This window comes from Dysidea avara, chromosome 3 (genome assembly GCF_963678975.1).
Source record: "Dysidea avara chromosome 3, odDysAvar1.4, whole genome shotgun sequence".
Classification (NCBI taxonomy): Eukaryota; Metazoa; Porifera; class Demospongiae; order Dictyoceratida; family Dysideidae; genus Dysidea; species Dysidea avara.
In genome coordinates, this window is record NC_089274.1 from 10,020,750 (window position 1) to 10,041,367 (window position 20,618).

General features: G+C 38.4%; 2 pseudogenes; one reads left to right on the forward strand and one right to left on the reverse strand.

Moving 5' to 3' along the window:
- The first annotated feature begins 896 nt into the window (after positions 1–896).
- LOC136248311 (arylsulfatase I pseudogene) lies at positions 897–2,383 on the forward strand (annotated as a pseudogene).
- Positions 2,384–12,784: 10,401 nt separating this feature from the next.
- LOC136248312 (arylsulfatase B pseudogene) lies at positions 12,785–14,385 on the reverse strand (annotated as a pseudogene).
- Between the last annotated feature and the right edge of the window lie 6,233 nt (positions 14,386–20,618).

A 20,618-nucleotide genomic window follows, 5' to 3' on the forward strand; every position in this document is an offset into this window, starting at 1 on the left:
AAGGTGCATAATGTGTGGGGAAAGTGAAAACAGCTTAATTCACCCACAGTATGTTCATTGGGATAATTGTCGGCAATGGACTCACACCATTTGTATGAACATGAAACCAGAGGATGCCGGCAGAGTTGAAAGATTCCAGTGCCATGAATGCTTTCAGAACCTTTATAAAATTAATGATTTTGAATGATTTATGCTTTGCTTTTGTTGTATGTTATATTGTATTGTTAAATGTTAACAGGGCTCAATTACCAGTCATTAAACTTAATAATACAGGTACAGCTAATGTCTTATATAATTACGCATGTCAGAGTATTTTTGAGTCAACTTTATTTTAATAGCTACCTTTGTTTTAATTGGCTACCTTTGTTTTAATTGGCTATCTGTAGCATCAACCATGATGCTTCAGATAGCTATAATTTACACTGCTAAATTCACGCCTGCAAAATTAGCGATTGCATGCATGGAAAACTGGAGGCGGACCGTTTATGTTCAGCCCGGACCATTCATGTACTGGCATGGGTGGTCCGGGGGGACCAGTTATGTAAGCACAAGTGGCCCGGCCGGACCATTTATGACAGCATAAATGGTCCGCCCGGACCTTATATGCCCGGACCATTTGTGCGTTGACAGGCCCTACACCACACGTACGGATCGCCACCGGGCTCGGCAAAAGCAGCCAGCAAAACCAGACCACTCAAGTCTAGCTGATTTTAAATGTAGAATTAGATAGTTTATTAATGTAGCTGTGTGTCCTGGGTGAAAAATCGACATGGGTGATAAGACCAGTTTTCTCAGACTGGGTCACATATATGATGACGTCTACGATAGCTAATTGCACGCGGCACAGGCGTGGCATGACTGCAAAACATTATTAATAAAATTTTAATGTCACGAGGATGTGGAAGAAGACAGTATTGTTTTCTATCTTGGTTTTCTTGATACAACATAGTGATGCCTCAAAGCCTAATATATTGATGTTCGTCATCGATGATTTGGGATGGAACGATACCAGCTACAAAGGATCGGACATTAAAACACCGACCATCGACAAGTTTGCCAACGAAGGAATCCGATTACAGCAATACTACGTACAACGGGTATGTTCTCCTACGAGATCTGCTATAATGGCTGGACGTTATCCTTATCACATGGGATTAGCGAGAGCACTGAGTAATCACGAATGGACGTCCTTTTGGCATGCCGCTAAACCAAACTACTATTGCAAACGAGTTGGAGAGAGGTGGCTATTCTACCCACTCTGTAGGAAAATGGGATCTAGGAATGCACAAATGGGAATACACTCCAACATACAGGGGATTTGATACATTTTATGGATACTATGCTGCTGCTGAAGACTACTTTAAACACACTGCTGGAGGTTATGTAGATTTTAGGAACAATACTACACCAATTACTACCAAAAATGGAACTTACAGTACCTTCCTGTTTACTGAAGCTGTTGAGCAAGTTATTACTAAACATGATAGCAACAAGGGACCTTTCTTCATTTATGCTGCCTACCAGTCTGTGCATGGCCCACTGCAAGCTCCTGACAATTACATTGATGATCCTGCATGTAAATTCACACCTTATGAAAAACGTCGTACGTTTTGTGGGATGTTACGAGCAGCTGATGAAGGGATAGGCAACATTACTATGAGATTACAAGAAAGAAACTTATTAGATGATACAATAATTATATTTACCACAGACAATGGAGGACAAACAGCAGCAGGTAGTAGTAATTGGCCATTGAGAGGTAATAAAGCTATAGTATTTGAAGGAGGTGTTCGTGGTACAGGATTTGTATGGGGCTCCAAGTTACCGAAACTGAACTATGATAATCATCAATTAATTCATGTAACTGACTGGCTACCAACAATAGTAGAAGGTATTGCAGGATTAAAGCTTGACAGAAACAAATGGAAATTAGATGGATACAATGCATGGCCAGCTATCACAGAAAATGTCCAAACACCTCGTAATGAGTTACTGATAAATTTAGATCCTCCACATGAAGGATTTATGGGTCAGGCAGCCATCCGAATTGGAGAATGGAAGCTTATTACAGGTCTACCGAATTGCAGCTTAGTGCCAGTAAAGGTAAGAGACAAATGTCCTGATGGCTGGGTTCACTTGAATGGAACAATAGAAAATCCACCATACACTCCATCCTTCACATGGTTGTTCAACATTAAAGAAGATCCAAATGAGAGGAATAATGTTGCAGACCAACATCCTGACATAGTTAAACAATTGAATGAGAAGATAGAAAATTACAATTCCACACATATTGAACAATTATATCCTCCTGTTGATCCAAAATCTAGTCCTACTAATTTTGGCGGAGTGTGGACGCCTTGGTTGGACTGATACACATCTTAGTATGGACCTACACATGTATGTGCATGAAAGTTCACTGGGTTTATTACAACTAGATTTTAGAACACATAAATGATGGTATCTATAATGCAGGTATACAGACTTTAAATAAAAATTGTGATAGGTTTGCAAAAAGAAGCCTTTCATGCACAACTAACTGAATTTTTCAACTTTGACGATTCATAATGTCAGTTTGGAAATGCCTTTGACTTTAAATTTACTCAGTTAGTAAGCGCCAACGTAGCTATAACTTAGTGGATGGACAATATTATGTCTGTTATGGTGTTCCAAGTTCATAGAATTGGATTTGTGCATATTACCCCTTATTGCAAATCAGGTCACATATCATTATGAAAGCTTATATTACATGTGTTGCTCTACATGATTCATGGGCTTTCTGAAAAATAAAGGAACTTATTTTGCCACCATGCTTGTGGGTTTCAAATCATATAATTATATGGGTAAACAAAAAGCAAAACTACAATTTTAATTGGATTAACATAAGGGTCACCAAGGTTAAGTGTAAGGTGGCTCCCTATTGAAAATTATGATACACAAAAACCACAACTGCCAAGTTTCATGCTTTAGTCCAAAAGTGCACAAAACACCTTTATAACCCTGACTACATACATAGAAGACAATACTGTTATTGCTGCTCTGCAGACCTTCTAGTAACCAAATATTTAACACATTTTCAGCACAAAGCCAGTATTTTAATTAAATTGGAAGACCTACCAACTCATGTGATCAAACAAAATTACAAAACATATGTGGGCTTTGTTGTTAACTTTAACTTGCTCACTGTCCATACTACTAGCTCCCAACAACCAATATTTACTCTCTTTAATTCATTGTATGGGTTTCCATACGTGCTGGCACACCTTAAATATGCAATTTATCAAGTAGACACTAAATTGTATACTGAAGTATGCATACTGTAGAGTCAATAACATGTTAAAAAATTAATTTTTGCTATACAGTATGTGGTTGTACAACCGGGTACTTGTGATGCAACTTACTATCAATTTAGGCTATATATATAGTGGATTAATGATATAAATATAACAATGATGCATGGTATTGACATCATAACTGGTTTTAATAGTCTGGATTTCTCCGAAGCCTTCTATCAGGTGTGCCATCAATGACTTTTATTTCCTCAGTAAACATAGCAGATCACAAACATGCAAACTATCTCTCAAAACTTTTGCTGTTTGAGGTACAGCTATATCAATTATGATGAACTGTGCATGCATGGTGCAATGAACATATATACAAACATAATCTGTAGTATGAAATGATGATTATTTCATAATTTGACTATTGCATGTACAATGTACTTGCAAAAAGTAAGGAGTCTAGTCTCAAGTTATTAATGAAACCCTGGGGGGACTAAAAAAATTAAATTGTAGCTATGTATAAAACTAAACTATCATATCAACAGCAACTACATCTCATGATGTTGAAACTTGTGAGTTAAATGTCCTGCAGTATGAACAGGTGATGGAAATATGAGCTGCCTGCTAAAGTATATGTAACATATTGTATAATGATGTTAACGTATTAGATCATGTTTGATGACGATGTATTGGACAAAAATTAATGATGACAATATCAAAATCAGCGGAACTAGTGCTGATATAGGGGCACCACTGCTTAATATAGCTGGTAGTATCTATAATCACTGGACTGGACTGCTAGACAGGAATATCACTACCACAGAAACATGCATGGCCATGAAACATCTAGCTATGGTTTTCTGCATGAATTGCTAATTGATCCAGTATAATGTGCCATGGAATTTCATAGTCCATGCATATGTCTGTACAAGCTATTCATGTATATAATATTGTAACAACCATAAGAATAATGCTACATGTAGTAGTAACATAGGAATAAGGGCTTTGCCTGATGTGTATGCCCAACTGCCTGAGGGCCACAGGCCCGAGGGCATACATATCAGGAAAAGCCAAAATGCCCCGTGTTACAGGGCGATCAATCGCCCAAGCCAATACAAGTGTAGCCACTGGATGTATTATATATGCATACCTAAAATTTTGATTATGGGTCAGCAGCTAATATGTTCTGGTTATGTTCGGTTATGATGAATGGACATATCCTAGAGATATCATGGAGAATTTTGGTTATATGAGTTTAATATTTTGCCATCATTATTGTATTCCTTGTTTTCCATCACCCTCATCAATTTTTAGGTAACTTCACCAAATTTTAATTTTTTGATTACAGATCACATGAATGCACTATTTCATGCTAGAAGGAGGTACAGAGTGACCAAGTTTTAAGATAAATGCACTGTGCATATAATGATAGCAGAAGATTGAAAGTCCCTCCACTCTTCTTGCATGGTGTACATTCTCAGCAGCCTTCAAAATCGAGATACTTTAATAGAGCAGTCAGAGACTGAAATAACAATAGCCAAGTGTATAGTTAATAATCAATAATCACCTCCCTTCCGCATCACTTTTTGTTCCATTGGGTGACAGGAAACAAGCAATATAATAATGATGGCCTTGAAGGTGAGACCAAAAAAAAAGGTCATAGCCAGCTGATAATAGCTGCCCATCTCACCAACTACGACAATTTATCACTGATAAACTACATAAAAATCCTTACATAGCTCACTACACACTGCTCTAATATTGTGACTGCTTTATTAGAGTATTTTGATCTTGGTATACTAAAAAAATTTTGGAAGGGGTCTTGGTCAAGAGCCCCCCTCCCGTATCCGCCTCTGATTGCATTAGTGATTGTCTATCAACCACATTGCTAGGGAAATATTTTGAGTAATTTGCTATTTTCACCTTAGCAACTAGACCCATGGCAATAGTTGCAAAGATAATTGCACTGGTGGTTGTCTAACAGCCACATTATCTTTCAAATGGTCTCCATGGCAACATTTGCTAAGACAATTGCAAATGGTTGTCTAGTTCCCACATTGCTAGGGAAATATTTTGAGTGATTTCAAGTTGCTATTTTCACCTTAGCAACTAGACCACCATCGCTAAGAACGAAAATGGTATTAACATGGATAAAATGGGTAGCGGTGAAATTTGGGATAAATAATACCCTTGTTGCATTGAAGATGAAAATTTCAATGCAACACTCATGGTATTTATCCCAAATTTCACTGCTACCCATGCAGGGGAGTTCAAATGGTTTCATGGAACCCCTCGCCCCTCTTTTGGATATCTCTTACTCAAGATACTGTAATAGAACAGTCAAGATCGAGATACTCTAATAGAGTAGTCAGTGTTCTTCAAAGGAACAGTGTAGCAAGCAGCGGCGGAGGAAGTAGTTGATATGAGGAGGGGCTGGACTGACCCAGACTTATGTCTATAGTTTGGTAAGGTGAGACCAAAAAAATAATAAAAGGTCACAACCAACTGACAAGAGCTTTCCACCTCACCAGCTACCATTTCTAGCTGATAAACTAAATAAAAATCCTTACATAGCTCGCTACACACTGACTACTTTATTAGAGTGACTGCTCTTCTATTAGAGTATCTCGATCTTTATCACGGTTTTCAGCCCCACTCCAAGAAAGATAATTTCAGTGCGATATCATTCTGAGGGGGGGCTAAGCCCCCCCCCCCCCCCCCCCCCCTCAGCAGACTGAGAGGGGGCTTTAGCCCCCTAGCCCTAGCCCCCCTCCCCTTTCCGCCGCCTATGGTAGCAAGTATTCTTCAGAGGAGTAGTTTAGCAAGCTAGGAGATGTTGTTGATGAGGGGCAGCTATTGTCATTGTCAGCATGTAATGACTTTTTTTGGCCTTCAACTTACAGCTTGGTAGCTAAAGTTGTGATTCAGAATGGAAACCTCCTTGCCCCTGGGGGCCCCACTTTAAATTTTTTTCCCTAGGCCCCTTAAGGTTACGGTATAGTCACGGGAAATCATTCAAAATTTTGAATGCCTATCGATGCTTTTGAGAAGCCCATAAAACCAGTCTAGCAGCGTGAAAAGTTTTAAATGAAGGTATTAATGTTTTTATGTATAGCTACATTATTATTATTATTATTATTATTGTTACTGAGCAGACAGCACAGCTGATATGCTCAGGAAAAAAAAGCAATCATAAAATGAATTTAGCTACGTAGTTACAAAGATTACAGTTATAGAGTTCCATACAATGTTTGCAGTTCCGCTGAAAAAGAGTCAATATTGTTGCTCTCAATGATGGAAGATGGTAAGTTGTTCCAATCCTTAATTGATCTGGAGAAAAAGCTCTGTTGGTATGAATGGGTAGATGAATTTGGTAGAATAAAACGATGTGGGTGATATAGTCTGGTGGATCTTGTCATTGAAATAAAATGAAGAGGAATTGACAGTGAATAATCTTGATGTATAATTTTAAAAAGTGCTTGTAATCTGGATATTTTACGTCTCAGCTGAAGGCTTGGCCAAGAAAGATGCTGTAACATAGCTGTGACTGAGCTGAATCGATTGAAATCATTTAGGACCCATCTAGCTGCCCTACGCTGTACTTTCTCTAGCTGTTGAATATTGTTATGGTGGTATGGGTCCCAGATGACTGCAGCGTATTCCATTGACGGTCGTACTATCGTAAGGTAGGCTGTTGCTTTGATGTTAGATGAGCAGCAACTCAGATTGCGTTTCAAAAAGTTTAATGTTCTATTGGCCTTAGCAGCTATATTACTAATATGTGGAGACCATGATAGTTTGTTGTCCAATATAACACCAAGGTAGGAGTGTTGGTTTGACGTACCCAAGTTGTGATTGTTTAGCTTGTAGTTGAAAATGATTGGTGATAATGATCTGGTAAACCGCATAATAGTACATTTGGTTACATTGAATCTTAATTGCCACTTAGTTGCCCATTCGTGTAGTTGATCAAGATCATGCTGAAGTTGAATGGCATCCTCCTTGGTGGTGATAATTCTGTAAAGTAAACAGTCATCAGCAAATAACCGTAGTGGCGAATTTACATGTTCTGTTATGTCATTAATGTATAGAAGAAACATCAAAGGGCCGAGGACCGTCCCTTGAGGGACTCCTGAGTGAACAGCTATCGAGTCAGAAAAAGTACCGTCCAAAGCTACTTGCTGTGACCTTCTGGTCAGCCAAGTATTGACCCACTGACAGATGTGATCGTTGATACCATAGTGTCTTAATTTAACTAATAGTCTTTGATGTGGGACACTATCAAACGCTTTAGCAAAGTCAAGGAGAATGACATCGGTTTGTTTCTGTTGGTCTAGAGCATGTGACAAGTCTTCTATCAGTGAAATAAGTTGGGTAACACAAGAGTGCTGGGATCTAAAGCCATGCTGGGTATCAATGAGAATGCTATTAGAGTTTAAATGATTCATTACGGAATGATATATAATATGTTCCATAGTTTTGGAGCATACAGAAGTCAATGATATTGGTCGGTAGTTTGCGGTACTAGTACGGTTTCCTTTCTTAAAAACTGGACATACATTGGCCATGAGCCAATCGGAAGGTAGTATACCTGTGTCTAGTGATTGAGTGAATATAACTTGCAGTATAGGAGATATTTCGTTTGCACAATTCTTCAAGATATATGGATGAATGTTGTCTGGCCCACTGGCTTTGTTGGTATCTAATAGGGATAATTGATGTTGGATACCAGCCACTGAAAATGTAATACTTGGCATAGTAGGCAGAGCATTCACAGGGTTGTTGCAACCATTCATGGAAGGGATATTAGATAAGTTTTCTTTAGTGAAGACTGACTCAAAATAGTTGTTTAATGCATTGGCTTTACTCTTTGTATCTGAGATAGATTCACCATCTACAATTAGGGTGGAGATATTATGGTAGTCCTTACGTTTTGCTCTAATATGAGGCAGGTGGAATACTACAATTTGCTGTAGTAACACAAGTAAGCCAGCCCTTACATCGCTCAGCTCCAGCTGTCACTACCATGTTTTTCCGCCGCCAAATACAGCAAAAGCTGTAGGCTCTATTGGCATTTCTGGGGCATAGTGATACTGTATATTAAATTTGTTAGGTCCTGTGGAAGCGTTTTTGGCGTATTTCTTCCCAGTGACTCAGATACAAGCCTTCAAAGAGTTTGTTTCACTCGAAAAATCTACTAAAAGTTCAATAAAACGTCTATACAACCAGTAACTTAAAAAATCACTTCCACAGGACCTAGATATTTTAGTTGTTTAGTCACTTGTGTTGAAATAATAAGGATTCAGTAATCTGTTAGTCTGGTTTTTGGCGGCGCGTTTTCATAAAACATCGCTCTATTGTGGACCACACACCCTAGGACAGTCGTTGTTCTGCAGTAAAAACAAACAAGCACAATTAGTTGTATTGCTAACACAACACAGTTGTTGAAATTATTTATCCCTGCTTGGTTTAAAGCAGGTTTTGTAATTTGTTCCGCCTACGCATTTTAAACTACCGTACGCAAGGAAATTTTGACGTAAAAAAAATTGACGAATCGGTTTAAGCATAGATAATATAGTAAAAGGGATAGGAAACGCAAGTGATTTCCGGTTTAATTTCCGTTACGCGTGACTTGAAAGGACAAGACAGTTATGTGCTCAAGCATGGGAATTAGTGTTCTAAGCAGCGTAAATAGTAATCCAACAGACTACAGCAAGTATTTAGGCCTTTGTGAGAGATTTTGGCGAGAGAATTCAGACCGTAGATTTTGTAACAAAGCGTATCGCGTTAACCATAATTGTTACACGCTGTCATACTTTCGCTCATAGTACCTTCATGCCTCGTCCATACCGCTTCTTTTATAGCCGGTTCCACTTTCGAATCTTGTGGTAAGCTAGGCGTGTCACCAACACAGTCTTTTACCGCTGCGTTGTACTGCAAGGTGGTTTAAACTTTTGGTAAAAAATGGAAGATACTTAGTCGTTTCTTCAAGCAACAGTTCCTGTTTAGCTCTGATATTTCCTCTGGTTCTCTCTATTAAATGGTAAGGAATAGGTTTATCACAGTTAAAAGGATAGAATATATTTACGAAGAAAGTAAAGTGGTTTAAAGTAATTTTTGGGCCGTTTTTTTCACTTTCAAGCTCCTTTAATTTTACGCATAACTTCCTTGAGGGTTGGTACCATCCTAGTTCCCTCGATTACTTACTTGAGTTCATTGTAGCGAAATTTCACAGTTGTTGGTTGCAAAAGTCTGTCGTTACAACAATTTGTTTCTCTTTGATACAAGCGCACCAAGCGCAACGAGTATGCTCGTGACGTAATACACGGAATTCCAATAGAAATGTACGTATTTTGTGACGTCACGTTATTGCGTTTCCTATCCCTTATACTCTAGTAGCATGTGCAGCATCAGTTGATGATTTTAAGAAATTGATTGACCAATATTCATCTAACACTATGTATAAATGTATGTAATTAGTCTACTTGTACTTTTTTTACCTGTTGATCAGGTGTAACAGGCTGTTTAGCCTTATAAATTACCTGTAATAAATAATAATAATAATAATAATAATAATCTATGGTTAGGCGCTTAATAATAGGTTATTATTTTTCGATGCGCGATAATGGTTGGTGCAATATTGGCACGAAACTCGAGCAGGTGTTAGTGAGAAGGTTGTTAACTTTAAAGCATTGTATAGCCACGTGATAATAGCGGAGGAATCATACAAAGTGAGTGTTAATAATTTACTGCGGAAGGTAGTCAAGCGTAAAAATTAATTCCCCGCAATGTGGTTGAACCAGCGTTTAGCGCTACTGCTTAATGTGGTTATTATTTATCAAAAATAGCAGCTGTCAGCCAATTAGCACTAATTTTTTATGGCAGTGTCAATGGGTGGTTACATTATCTAAGTCCTGTCGTGGAGACTTTGTGGGAAAACTGACTAGAAGCCTGCAACATTAAATCAACAGCAGTATACCTACCGTCATGATCAGGTTCTTCGTGTTTTGGCCACTAAACTTTCTGAAGCATTTGCTGACATCCCATTTGTTAAAGTGTTTGCTGACATACCTAATTTCCATGCTGATAATTCTCCACAGTCTACAATTCCGATGAGTCTCCTTATTACATCCTACCGTCCAGACATTGTAATATATAATTCCCAGAGTTCTTCCATCACTCTGTTGGAACTAACATGCCCTCTGGACTCCATCCATCACATCCAGTCTGCTCGCAATAGGAAGCAGAGCAAAACTGAGTATCTGCAGCTGTTGGCTGAATTTGATCGCCTAAATATTGCTAACTATTATGACACCATTGAAATCACGGTACTTGGTCATTTTCAAGTGTCTTCCATCAAGAATTTATCTAGTTTGTTAAACTTCGTTCAAGCTGATATAAGGATTTCGAAGCACATTATTAAGGAATGGTTAGATGCTGCTGCCTCTGCCAGTATCTCTGCCTCTCAGAGAATTTTTCTAGCACGAAACTGTACAGAGTGGTGCACAAATTAGACAGTTTTATTTTTGTAATTACAGTAATTAGTCTTTTTTGTTGTTGTTTTGCCTTGCCATGCCCACAGTGTAGTCCTCTACTTTTGTGTTCGCATGCTGTCCGAGGTTTCACATGCCTATTTGTTTTGTTGTACATCTTTTCATCACAATTGTCAATGATGGTTCTCTCTCTGGTTAATTATCGTACCTTTCAAGGATAATGGCGATTAGTTCTGCTACGGAAATCCCGCGAGTGCACTACAGTGCTGTTACAATCGGATAACAACTCAATTCGTTCGTGAGGACCTAGAAATCACTAAGTAATAGCTTATTAATGCTGAATATCATGGTCTGGCTTCCCATGAAACCTGGTTTTTGATGAATAGCAGCTCAACAGTTTCGCTGTTTAGTGCCTGCATTTCTGTACAAGCGCATCCCTTGTTGAGTGTATCGCCGCTTTTGGTATTTCTTGTACGTTAATATACCATGTTATTTTAGTGTGTTCTTCCGTGCAAAACGGTTAAAACAGAACTATAGGCAAAGCGCCTACAAAATTATTTAATGGGTAACCCGTAACCTTAATTCGTCAAATTTAAATTCGTCAAATGTTTATAAGCGCCCCTAAAAGTACAGGTTTTCTGTACAATTTCTTCATTTTCGTCAACATTTTATTCGTAAAATCTGCTGTTTTTTTGACGTCAAAATTTCCTTGCATACGGTATTCCGTAACCTTAATTTCTCTGGGCGGCCCTAACTGGCTCATAACATTCCATAAAATGTACGCTGATTGTCATAAGCATAGATCTATGTTGGCAGTGGAAAGATTGCGTAACACTTGTGCCGTAGCTAGCTTATTAGCGCTGTACTGAGTATAAAGCCACTCCAACTGAGACAGGAGCAGATCCAGGGGGGGGGGGAGCTTTAGGGCTGAAGCCCCTCCCCCCTTCACTTTTAGGCTTTACTTGATCAATATAATGCAATTTTGTCTTACCATAATTATATGACCACTAATAATACAAATACTCATAAAACCACCTTATAAACATCTTTCCAAGGTATTATTAGTGGATTTATGCTAAAGTTTATGCAACAAGGACCCGGATCAGCATTGGAGGTGTACAAGATCGAGATACTCTAATAGAGCAGTCAGCTAACTACTCTAATAGAACATTCATTGGAAGCATATAGTTGGTTCTGTTATGGAATTTTTCCAAATCTGCCTGACCTATACATACAATGAAGTGCATTGGTCTGTTTAAAGGGTTTCATTCATCTACTTGTGTAGTTAATATGTTTGGCAATACTTACTTCAGGTTAGCTAAATGTGTTGAATACACATAATCAAGAAATCACAGTGGCTCTGTGACTGTATGTGTATGATACGGCAAGAGACTAGTCACTACATGAAAATTTGGCTGGGTGAATATCTTCTTAGAAAAGTTTTATAACTAGATTTATGAGGGTATTCTTCAATCATTGAAAACAAGGATTTTGTGATGTGAAACACATAAAGGTAGCAAACTTCTTCATACGTTTATTGTACACAGTGCATTGTTAATAGAATTGTGTACATGAGGTGTTGGGTGGGAGGTGTGCATGGTTACATTGTTACAACACTCATGCATCATCATGCTCCAGCTATACCAAACACAGGGTCTGTTTTCTTCTACACTCCGATGCATATAGCTTTCAGGATTTCCCAGGTGCAAGGTTTAGATGGAACATATATATATATGATTGGTGTGCTACATTGTTATGTTAATAACAATGACTAGAGATCCTGTGATATGGAGCACTCCACCACATTACAGTATACATGTGTATTATTATGCTGGCATAATTATTTGATATACTGTAGTTCTTTGGTTAAAGCTGCACTTTTCAGTGGCAGCTGTACCTGAGTGCATTTCAAATATAAGGTTTTAAGCATCGTTTTCAAGCCAAGTGGTGGTCGAGTTTGAATAATTGCTGTATCGGGTTTTGGAACTAAGGTATTGAATGCTGTGTCATTAACCAAGTATATCATAAAGTAATTTATTAGTTAGTGCATGAAATATAATTTAGATGTAACTGTTCTAATTGTACAATAAAAATACGTAATTACTATTGGAACGTTACTAGTTAGGTACGCATCAATCTAACCAAGGTGTCCAAACTCCACCAAAATTAGCAGGATTAGATTTTGGATCAACAGGAGGATATAATTGTTCAATATGTGTGGAATTGTAGTATTCTATCCTCTCCTTCAAGTGTTTAACTATGTCAGGATGTTGGTCTGCAACATTGTTCCTCTCATTTGGATCTTCTTTAATATTGAATAACCATGTGAGGGAAGGCGTATATGGAGGAGGTTCAATTGTTCCATTTAAATGAACCCAGCCATCAACACACCCATCCCCTACCTTTATTGGTGCTAAACTGCAGTTAGGTAAACCTGTAATAAGCTTCCAATCTCCAATCCTCATAGCTGCTTGACCAATAAAATCTTCACTAGCAATTGGTGGATCTAAATTTATCAATAATTCTTTGCGAGGTGTCTGAATACCTCTTGTGATGGCTGGCCAAACATTGTATCCATCCAATTTCCATTTGTTTCTGTCAAGTTCTAATCCTGCAATACCTTCTACTATTGTTGGTAGCCAGTCAGTTACATGAATTAATTGATGATTATCATAGTTCAGTTTTGGTAACTTGGAGCCCCATACAAATCCTGTACCATGAACACCTCCTTCAAATACAGTAGCTTTATTACCTCTTAATGGCCAATTTATACTACCCTTTGCTGTTTGACCTCCATTGTCTGTAGTAAATATAATTATTGTATTGTCTAATAAGTTTCTTTCCTGTAATCTCATAGTAATGTTGCCTATCCCTTCATCAGCTGCTCGTAACATCCCGCAAAATATACGTCGATTTTGATAAGGTATGGATTGACACGCAGGATCATCAGTGTAACTCTGAGGTACTTCTAGTGGACCATGTACAGACTGGTAGGCAGCATAAATAAAGAAAGGTCCCTTGTCACTATCATGTTGGGAAATAACTTGTTTAATGGCTTCAGTAAACAAAAAAGTACTGTAAGTTCCATTCTTATCTGTAACTGGCGTAGTATTGTTTCTCAAATCCAACCCTCGTCCAGCATAATGTGTAAAGTAGTCTTCATCAGCATTGTAGTATCCATAGAAACTATCAAATCCCCTGTATGTAGGAGTGTATTCCCATTTGTGCATACCAAGATCCCACTTGCCTACAGAGTGAGTAGAATAGCCACCTCTCTTTAACTCAGCTGCAATGGTGGTTTGGTTTAATGGCATTCCATATGGATGTCCGTTCGTAATTACTTTCCTCGCTAATCCCATGTGATAAGGATAACGACCAGCCATTATAGCAGATCTCGTAGGAGAACATACTCGTTGGACGTAATATTGTTGTAATCGGATTCCTTCATTGGCAAACTTATCGATGGTCGGTGTTTTAATGTCCGATCCTTTGTAGCTGGTATCGTTCCATCCCAGATCATCAATCACGAACATCAATATGTTAGGCTTTGCAGCATAATTCTGTTGTATCAAGGGAACTATGAGAGCAAGTACGACGATCTTCCCCAACATTGTGACAAACACGTGACATTAAAACACCCACATATTGACCAAAAAGTAGGCGTGGCAATAAACCATTGCAGTGTTTTTAGTTAAATCGATTGTATGTTTATTCCGGAGTCTCTAGCAATTCATTGAAGCTGAGATCAAAACTCCTGCGGCATCTCTCAGGGGGCGGATCTAGGATTTATAAAAGGGGAGGCTAACTCAAGGTACTAATCTCTTGGGTAGAGGTTTGCTAAGCACAAGCATGCTGGGGTCTGGGGGCATGCCCCCTCCCAGGAAATTTTTGAAAAATACACTGCAATTTGGAGACATTTCCACATAAAATTCATAATATTTTCTGCCTGTAGATATTTTATATATTGCCTTTAGATTATAGGTATGGCTCTCTGAAGCATTTTGTTAATGGAAAAGTTTGGGTAGGTACAGACAGCCAAGTACATGATCAAGGCCGGAGGAGACGGTCCGGTTGGTCAGGCCTGAGCCGGACCAATAATCTGGAATTGAACCAACTAGCTGACCAGCTCGAACTACATTACTCTCATGCAATCTTTGGACCATCACATCTACATGTAGCTACGTACATTTTACAGATGTTATTGAAAATGCATGACACGAGTAGTTATCTAGTTTCTCAGCTAACTAAAGCACAGAACTACACGTATAGTACCTCCAATTACCTACATTACAGCATAGCATTCGTATCGTTTCGTACAGAAATGATTGTGGGTTCTACGTACAGTATCACGTGTGCCGACAGTTGGCATTTATCACGTGTAAGGCAGGTGCCTTCTTTGATTCACACTTATATCACAATTCAATCTTCATAAAATAATCATTAGCATTCCTTGGCTTGTCTCTCTTGGCTTCTTTTACTGGGCGAAGGGCTGGCAGTGACAAACCAGATGACTCATTCCGCGGCAAGAAGCTGCGGTACACCCATACATTACATGGTGGCCGTCTGGATGAGATGTTGAGTAGAAATCATTCCTCTTCAACTACCCACTCGTCCTGTCGAGATACTGAGTAAACTCTCAGTCTCACCCACCATCGCGCCATTTTCGAAAACTGATTAATCTCGTGACTGTCCACCAGTATATTTACGTGATGATCCGTTCACTTCATACAAACCAGTATAGTAGTACAGTATACTGTATTTTGTAGCTGTGTAGCTTTTTATTGTAGCTGTGTGAATTCACTGTATAGTAATTATATCCTAGCTAAAGGGGGCCATGCTGCATGGAAATTTGGGGGGAAAGTTGCAAGTTGCTAGATAGTTTTACTTTAAAATTTAGCATCAATTTTAAATTTTAAGGCATTTTCAAGCCTTTAAATTGCAAAAATTCTGCAGCTCCTGGGGGTTGTACCCCCAGACCCCCCTTGAACTTCTAATTGCCAGCTATAACTAAACGAACCATACAGCAAGTTTCATGCTTTGTCCCCTGTATGTCAGGTCTACAATTATACATAGTATAGAAAGTCTGAAGAACAACAGATAGGCTTGAGCATACTTATATAGCTAGCTAGCAGTGAAATGTCACTAAAATTGCATATCTGAGTGTCTAATTTTCAAAAATTTCCTGTGGGGGCATGCCCCCAGACCCCCCTAGAATGCTCGTGCTTCACACTTCGCAGAGTGTGCTTTGTACACTGTGCAACAGCTCCTCTCTCATTGGCATGTATATAGTAGCAATTTCAACATTATAGTCAATGGCTTGACCAACTCAATTTTCCCTCCTCCGGCCCTGATGATGCACCCTCTCACAATTGCACAACACGGAATAGGTGCATGTTAGAATAATAATGTTGAAAGTGGAAAATTTTGAAATTTGAACAATACAAGATTGAATTTGAGAGCATTTTCAATGGAAATTGTGTCATACAAAGAAGTTTTCGGACATTTGCTACTGCTACTTTGTTAATGGAAAAATTCCAACTGGTACAGGCATGCCTAATACATTTCTATTAGAAAAACTATTTAAAATTAAAGTTTACTGCCTATACCTCTTGTTGGTTTGGTAACTTTCCGGGTGTGATACGTGTAGCAGCAAGTTTCCAGATGTGAAGTCAGAGACAAGCAGCATGTATACGCCAAACTGCTGACTATCAAACCTATTCTAAAGCAAGGAACCACTGTACATCTTTGGTAAGGAAAGCCAAACTTTCATTTGAAGAAAATTTAGCCTACATGCAGTATTTCAACCAATCCCAAGAAATTGTGGAGCTAGCTATGTAAATCAATTAAACTTTAAGAGTTAAACCTAGAATTCCTATGCTGCAACAGAGGGATGGTTGGTAGCTTTACTGACAATGATAGTGATGCTGCTAATTTATTAAATAATTATTTTGAAACACTAAACTTTATCAGGCCAAATCTATATAAAACTTATGAAAATATGCACATTTTACTAGCATTTTATGCCATTTACAGGGGTGGATCCAGAGTTTGGAAAGAGGGGGGGGGGGGGGACCTTGCTGAAAAACAGATGAAGACCAAAAAAAAAAAAAAAAAAAAGGTCACAACAATAATAGCTAGTTATCCTTTACCAAATATATCACGTCTGTTATGTAAAATAAAATCCTATTTATAGCTTCATAGGTAAGCTACACTGCCTCATGAACATTGTGACTGCTTTATTAGAGTAATCGACTGCTCTATTAGAGTGTCTCGATCTTGTATGCAATTTCTTGAAGGGGGGAGGGGGCATTTGCCCCAAATGCCCCATCCTGGATCTGCCATTGATTTATTACAAATTCACCTGAAACCAAAGCGAAGCAAAGTCTTCCAGCAGATGTTATTTCTGCACCAACCGTGGCATTGTTTATCAAATTGAAATGTTATAATGCCATGATAAGACCAATCTTAGAATACACCAATCCTGTCTGGTCCCCTCACATCAGAAGAGACATTGATAAGCTTGAACGAGTACAGAGGCAATCTGCCAGATTCATTATGGCTGACTTCTCGCATTTCAGCAGCGTAACTAACATGCTCATTGACCTTAACATTCCCAGCTTAGAACACCGCAGACAAGTATCTAGTATCACCCTCCTCTACAAAATTGTTCATAATCTCATTGATATATCTCCAGTTGATTTAATCCCTGTCACTTCTAACACCAGAGGACATGATCAAAGATTTCATCATATCTATGCAAGGACCAATCAGTACAGTAATTCATTTTTCCCTAGATCAATTATACTGTGGAATTCACTCCCACCTGACCTAATCCAACAACAATCATTACAAATTTTTAAGTACCGACTGAAATTATTATTACTTTCCCCTACCAATCAGTAATCCCATAGTCAATCATATTGTAAAACATTTTGTATGCATGTTTCATATGTGCGTTAATCCTCAAACTGAGGCTGCACATTTTTGGAAAATAAAATAAATAAATTGTTTAAGAAGAATCTTGATGATTTATGGAGAACAACAAGATATGGGCACTCTCAAAGGCCTACGGCCTAGCTTGACAGTCTTGTACTGCCAAGCAATTTTTGTCCATTAATAATAATAATAATAAAGTCAAACTAGCTGCGAAAATGGTCACCCAGTACCTTCGTGCGTACTAAGCGCCTCTAAAATAATTATCGTGTTACTATTGTTTAAGAAATCCAGAGCCTTTAAACAGTTTTTAAGACTTCACAACCATCTGCAAAGGCCAAAATGGCAAAAACCAACCGTGTGGCACTGCAACAGTGTGGCACTGCTAAGAGGTGGTTATTTGTTGCTTCAAAAATGCAGCAACTAACAAGAGAATCTGGCTCTCCCAAACCACCTACAACTTAGCCTGTTTGTGCCCCTCCCCTTGCTAGCTCCTGGATCCGCCCCTGCACCTTACGTATAAGGAGCTTTAATTCAACCCTTTCTGACATACAAATCACACCTGATGATGTTTTACTACAACTACAAAGATTCAGGGCCGCCCACGGGGGGATTTTGTCCCGGGCCCCAGCCTGAAAGGGCCCCAGGAGGCCCCATGAAGGGCCCCTTGAATACCTGTTTAAAAGATCGATATACTCTAATAGAGCAGTCAGATCTAAATACTCTAATAGAGCAGTCACAGTATTTTTCAGAGGAGCAGTATAGCAAGCTTATAAATAAGGAGATATGGTTGGTGAGAGGTAGCTATTGTCATTGTCAGCATGTAATGACCTTTTTTTTGGTCTTCAACTTACAGCTTGGTTGAAGTTGTGATTCTGAGTGGAAACCTCCTTGCCCCTGGGGCCCCACTTTAACTCTTTGCACTGAGCCCCTCAATTTCTCTGGGCGGCCCTACAAAGATTGCAACGTTATAAATCTGCTGGTCCAGACCATTGTCTTGCGTTTTGTACAATGTTTGCCACAGTATCATCACCCCTCTAACCCTTATATTTGATCAATCTTCGAAGGAAGGAAGTTATGGAGAGAAGCCATAGTAGTTGCTATTCATAAAAAGGACCCAAGACTGATGCTTGCAATTATAGACTAGTAAGCTTGACATCAGTAGTTTTCAAGATGCTAGAATCTATTATCAAAGACCATATTATGCAACACCTTGCTTCTAGTTCATTGCTTAATGACCACCAGTATGGTTTTCATCCTGGCAGGTCATGTGAATTGCTGCTACGCAGAGTTTTAATTGATTGGACTCACAATAAAACACCAGTTGACATTTTATATCTTGAATATCAAAAAGCGTTTGATAAGGTACCACATCAAAGATTAATATCCAAGCTACAAGCATATGGTATTGATGATAATGTACTTTTGTGGATTTATAACTTCCTAAGAAACAGGACATAGAGAGTCTGTGTTAGAGGGACGTATTCTAATGTATCTCCCATTATCAGTAGCGTACCACAAGGAAGTGTTTTGGGCCCAATTTTGTTTATTGTTTATATTAATGATTTATCTGATCATATACAAAGTTCTTTGTGGACTTTTGCTGATGATACTAAAATTTACCATCCAATTTTAAGTGATGTTGACCATACTATGCTACAAAATGATTTTAATTATTTTATGCAGTGGAATAAGACTTGGCAGGGATCTTTAAACAACCCCAAATGCAAGTATCTGTCACTAGGTTCTTCAGATAATTCTCCAAGTGGTGGTAGCTACACACTTACAGTTGACTCTGACAACATAGAGATTCAGGAATGTATAGTGAAGAACGAGATTTAGGCGTCATTTTTTCAAGTAATCTCAAATTTTCAAAGCATATCAACCTTTCCATCATGAAGGCAAACAGAATGGTTGGAATAATCAAGTGAACCTTTCTTTATACCTCACCCCAACTAAGCACCCGCCTATTATGCTCAAAATTTTACCTATTAGCTATGCTATGCTGCACTGCTCAAAATTTTTACCTATTGTGCTCAAATTATGCCCAAGCTTTATGCATGTTTTGCTAATAAATTTGCAGTTATGGGCACATAATAAGTGGCTGAAGTACATATTTGCTCTTCAAAACTGCATGTGACAGAAAAGATCGATATACTCTAATAGAACTGTCAAGTGCCTGGTTGTTCTATTAGAGTTATTGACTGTTCTATTAGAGTATATCGATCTTTTTCTGTGATATGTAGTTTGACCATCAAGGATTTGTAGTGTAGCTGAAATATTCTTGCTAGCATTATGCTCAATGCTTTCAGGCACCTATTATGCTCACAATTATGCCAGCATAATCGGCGGGTCCCTAACCCCAACAGTATTTCGTATATTGTACATGAGCCTTGTTAGACCCCACTTGGATTATGCATCTATAACCTGGAATCCTTACCTATTGAAGGACATTAGAGCATTAGAAGCAGTGCAAAGATGTCAGATGTGTTACCAAGATGGTTCCAGATTTGAGTAGGTTGACTTACGAGGAAAGATTACAATTACCTTCCCTTCACTACAGGCGAAAACGAATGGACATGACAAGTACCTATAAAATTATCAGGGGCTTGGTTGAGGTACCACATCAAGATATTTTTACCATAAGTTGTAGCACCACAAGATCTAATGGTTTGAAGTTATATAAGGAAAGGGCCAACACCTAGATTAAATTTTTTTTACTAACTGAATAATAAACGACTAGAACACCCTTTCAACTGGTAAATGCTTTGGACACAACTTCTTTTAAGACATTACTAGACATTTATTGGAGAGACAGTAGATTTATAATTATGTAATTTAATTTGATTTGTATGGTTATATATGACTGGTCTTTTTCAGAACCATTAATAATAAATAAATAAATAAATAT